The 5,209-nt window shown below is 49.2% G+C and overlaps 1 pseudogene; it reads right to left on the reverse strand.

The window, feature by feature from the left end:
* Positions 1 to 1,911: 1,911 nt before the first annotated feature.
* LOC136534018 (transcription factor bHLH78-like) lies at positions 1,912 to 4,369 on the reverse strand (annotated as a pseudogene).
* Positions 4,370 to 5,209: the final 840 nt, after the last annotated feature.

Here is a 5,209-nt window from a genome sequence, read left to right on the forward strand (position 1 = left end):
GAGAGATGTTTTTTAGAGAGGTCCCCTGCCCGCCTTATATAGTCCGGGGGGTAGGGTTACAGATCTGGAAACTAATCCTAGCCAGTTACAATTACCATAGGTGGCCAGATAAGGATTCCTATTCTAACCGACCAGGATCTTGCTTGATCTCCAAATCTGCCTTGATTCCTTGCGCGGGATTCCGAACAGGTTGGTTGGGCCGCGCAACGTCTTCTAGTGGACCGGACCCCCTGATCCGGGCCGGCCCAGGCCCAGCCATAAGGGTATAGGGGTTAATACCCCCACAGCCCCAAAATCAGTAAGACCAACTAGCGGCTCGATAGAGCCAATTTGAAGCCCATTCTTCTCAGGAAGACCCTTTAGCGAGGAGCACATCGAGGTTATTCTAGGATCGGCAACGCCACCTAAAATGCCGCTTAATCGCATCGAGAGATGGATAAAACAGCAGGGGGCGGAAAAGTTAGGGTAAAGGAAAAAAAAGGTAATAGATTTTTTTACGATTGGAAGTTAAATTCCTTAATCGGTCATTATCCTCTAATATATAGAGAAAGGTAGTCTTATCCCATTAGGGACACACATCCAAGACACAATTTACAATTTTTCCACGTCAAAACACAAGTCGGGCTCGAGTTAGACTTGGACCGGTCTCGGAAAAATTAGCTTAGTCAGATCCTAAAACCGGCCAAGCCAGTTTTCCATGACGCTGGCGGTATGAAATAGAAGGGCCAATGAGACCATTTCAATTTATGAAACAAATACATTTTTTACACAATTTATTTAGTAGTACTTGTGTTTCGATCACAATACGGCCGGTGAGTATATAGTGCTTGGTAGCCTCAAAGGCACAGTAGGACAGTGACCAGCCACCAGCCTCCAGCCTTGTCATTTTTCCTTCTTTACAGGTCACAATGAGACACAAAACTAAAGCATTACACAAGAATGTCTCTTTTTTTGGTCGTGTAAAGTTCCAGTAGATGTTTTTCTCCGGAGACATTGACCATGAATGGCGAAGTGCCAAAAGTTCATCACAGGTTTGTATACGAATACGACTAAGGCCCCGTTCGGTTCCTGGGGCCATTCCCGGCCAGATTCATTACTAAAGTTTATATAAGCATTCCATAGCCGGAATGCTTCTAGGGCCGGATTTGCTCTAAACAAACGGAGCCTAAAGGGAGAGGAACAGGACGCTCTGTCACAGATGCTTCTATGCTATATGGAATCTTCTCCACTCTGTAACCCAACACCTGCCTTTGTTTCCTTGCTGCTATTGTGTCCTGTTCCTTGTGCAAAATACGTGTCCGGTGACCAACGAACCACAGTTCTATGCTATGATTACTATCAATACTATTTTTTTAATCAGGCCTGATTAATCTTGTGCATCATGAGAAGAACAACTTTTGGATTTCATTACTAAATACTCAACAACATTTTCCATGCATATAATTGAATGTTCTTAACATCATTAGTCGGATTCCTAATAATGTGCCGACCTGACAGAGCAACTACTTTTTAATTTGTGTTAGCAGATTATCATTTAGGTAGACCAAACCTAAAAGGGAATTTTATAGACACGACAGGCGTGCAAACATATCATTGCCGCGATGAAAGGTTCGAACCATGTCAGTTCCGCTCATCATGCAACCGTAGGACTTTTTGCTGCTGTGCCAGCAGTTTGGTACTTTGTTGGCTGGGAGAGAATAAAAAATAGCTACGTCTAACCCCGGCTTCGTTGTCCGGATGAGATAAACAAAGTAATCATGCATCATAGCAAGACGCTAAAAGGGGTTAGGATTCTACATAGGAGTGGTTGACACCAGCTCACACAAAGCTTAAAAGACTAGTATGATGCAGGCAACAAACAATGTAAGGTACCAACAGAAAACTAAAGCATCCTGCAGCTGTTACCAAAAGCATGAAACATCACATGTATATAAAATTTCATCAACTTGATGTCTATTAGGCTAAACATCATTACATTACATTACATTAGATTAAATTGCAAATTCGTGGGGAAATGCAAGAAAGCATCTTCTTTTCGCCTTTTTTGTTTTCTTGGGCTCTGCTGAGCTGAAAACTTTCAGCCTGAGGCGATTAGCGTGTAAGAGTCCTGTTTCTATGCACGGGTGTATGTACAATCATGGAGAATTTCCAATGATTGGAGCCCAACCCAGTTTGTTATGTGGCGCTGCGCCAGACATGCCCTCGCTCCATTGATCATCTCATGCCTTGATTGGTGACCGGTGAAACTGAACTGTCCCTCAATCAGAGCAGCAATGATCACGTATTGCCGCGGAATCCCATCAGGACTAGACTTTGGAGATCATCCTCTTCCCACAAGCTCCCCATCTGAAATTCACGGCAAATGTCACATTTTTACTTTGGCGTGTCAATGGTGGTAGTGCGATCTACATTTTGAAGTGGATCGCAGAACGATACGAAATAAACGAGTGTAAACAAAATTTGATGTACCTGGGGATTTGCATTTTGAAGTCCTTCAAGTGACCGGTCCGTGACGGCATTTGTCACAACACTCTGCGCAGCGGTGCCTGGAGACGAGGTGTAGCAGAACGCCGAGCTCGAGCCCTCAAGTGCGTAGACTGGTGGCAGTGGCTGTGCCATGGAGGACGTCGCAGGCGCACACAGCTTGTTGGCCTGCATTATACATAATTGTCAAGAAATGGACAACACAATCAAGACATGTTTCAAGTGGTAAGGAGGAAACTACGTCTTTGGGGATGAAGCTATCCACGTCGAGTTCGAGGCGCGGGTTGACGGTCGACAGATTCATCGACAAGAACTGTTGCGAAAGCAAACCATTATGCTCAAATTCAGAAGAATTCGTATGTTCTTTTAAAAGAAACTCTGTTGTGTCCGATGGAGAGGAGATCATACGCACCTCCACTTGGCGTTGCAGCGACTGCACGTAGTTTATGATCTCATCAAGCATCACGGCCTTCCCGGTTACCTTCATGAGAAATCTTTGAAAATTATCCTCTGGGTGAAATATGTGTGCATTTCAACCAAAATTTGACCAATTGTCGTCGATATTTACCTTGCTGCAGCCTGGCACGAGGTCTTGCAGCAGCTTCATGCGCTCGCTGATCTTTTCCCTCCTCACCTGAAGAGAGTCAGTGACGGCAATCATCAACAACTAATGTTTTTCTAAGAAATGCTCAATCGAAGCATAGGTGTTCGCCGGCGGCGTACCCGCTCGGCGAGGCTGTGGCTGTCGGTGGCCTGGCCCCGGCGCGCGCGCGCACGTGGATATAGTCCTTGGGTGGCTCTGCCGCCACCTCCTTCCCCTTGCCATTGCCATGCCATCCCTCTCCGGTCGCCGCCGGCTTCTGCTCCTCGCCATGCGCGGCGTCTGTGGAGAGCTTGCATTTCTTGGCTCTCGTCTCTGTCTCCCGGGACTTGACAGTTTCCGACATTTTCAGAGACGTGAATGACAGAGGTGTAAAAATGGCAAAACAGAGATGGTTAGTACCTTGGGTGTAGCCGTGGTGACCACGTCCTTGGCCTTGCACTTGCCGCCCGACGCCTTCCGCTTCCGGCAGGGGCCATCCCTACACGACCCGTCGCTCGCGTGCTGTTTAACAGCGCCAGGCGTGAGCGCGGGCGCCGGAGCCTGCTCGCCGAGAGGCGACTGGCTGCTGGCCACGCGTGAGAGCTTCCCACTGGAGACCGGGAAGCACGATGAGTGCCTCGCGGCGCGCTCCGCATGCACCGCGTCCCCGGCGAGCGCGCACGGCGCCGCCGGCTTGGAGGGGGAGCCCACCGGCGTGCTGTGGCAGGACGCGTACCGGGATGACGGCGGCGACGGCACGCTGACGCCGAGCCTGCTCGCAAGCTGTTCCATCAGGGCGGCCTCAACAGAATCTCCTCCGGCGGCGGCCGCCGCGAGCGACGACGGCGACGGCGACGGCACGAGCGCGCCAACCGCAGCGTCGTGTTCCCACCCCGCACCGGCGCCCAAAAGCGCGTGCGGCACATGTACCACTACCCGCAGGGGGTCGAACGGCGCGGCGCCGGCGGCTGCAGCATGATCGAGCGGCCAGGATAGGTCGTGGAATCCCCCGAGGAAGCCGTCGTGCGCCATCGCTGCTTGCTGCCACGACTCCACAAACGCAAAGCAGGGGGTGCCTCCTCGAGCTCCTCACTGCGTAAATGTATGTGCGCGCGCGAGTGCGTGCATGTGTGCCGGCGCGAGGACGGCGGTGGTGGCGGAGAGTGCGCGTTGTGGTGCGGAATTAGTGGGCGCTTTAGAGGTTGCGCTTCCTCCGGGTGGGGTGGTGCGCGATCTCTAGCCTAGAGACTAGAGATGAAATAGGTGGGCAGCGGAGGGGAAGTAGAAGGACAGGCCATTTTGATTTTGAAGAATGTTTTTTAAGGGGAAAATGGAGAGGACGATCACAAAGATCTCTTTGAAAGGAGAAACTGGATGGGACCGTTTCTGGATCGATGTCCCTTGGGTGCCGGTTGTCGATGGAGTGTGTGTGTGTCGATTTCGAGCCATTTGAGACTTTCAGGTTTGAAGTTTCATTATGTCAATTAAGACAAACAGTATGGTGTATTGGAGTTCCGTAGTCACAGTAGAAAACAATTCTCAGTCTTTGAATTATATCGTGAGTAATTTAGGCCTTGTTTCGTAGCATTTTTTTTTTTATAATAGTTTCGCATAAGAAACCAAGGAAGATATACAGGTGACTTCACCTTTCTATTATAAGAAACAACTTCTTCTCTCTGCGGTTTTTATCGAACAGTCATTTCATGAGTAAATTGTGACGATGATGGATAAGGACTTGATGCTGTCCTCAGCTCCGTCTGCACAGCGCTGCCAGTAGAGAATAACAAGAGAGCGTCCTGCCACGATTGGCTGCCTGCGAACGAGAGACAGGGAGACACGAGGGAGAAGAGAGGATACCAGCGAGGAGGAAAGAAATCAATCTATTACTCATAGTCTTTAATGTCGTTTACAAAAGCCACCATATTAAGAGTCCCTAAGCCAACCAGCTAAGGTAGAGAATCTTCTATAACTAAAAAGAACAAAAGTAAGACTATTTTTTTGTGCGACTTTTTATTTGGGTCGCTCCTCCCTTCCGGCCGTGCGATATCCCGCGCGATAGAAAAAGAAACTGTCATCCCTGCGATCGCCACCTGCTTTGAAGGAAACAAATCGATCATCCGAGGCCACATGCATGGAAGGAAA

The sequence above is a fragment of the Miscanthus floridulus genome, unplaced genomic scaffold (assembly GCF_019320115.1).
Source record: "Miscanthus floridulus cultivar M001 unplaced genomic scaffold, ASM1932011v1 os_1415, whole genome shotgun sequence".
In the NCBI taxonomy this organism is placed as follows: Eukaryota; Viridiplantae; Streptophyta; class Magnoliopsida; order Poales; family Poaceae; genus Miscanthus; species Miscanthus floridulus.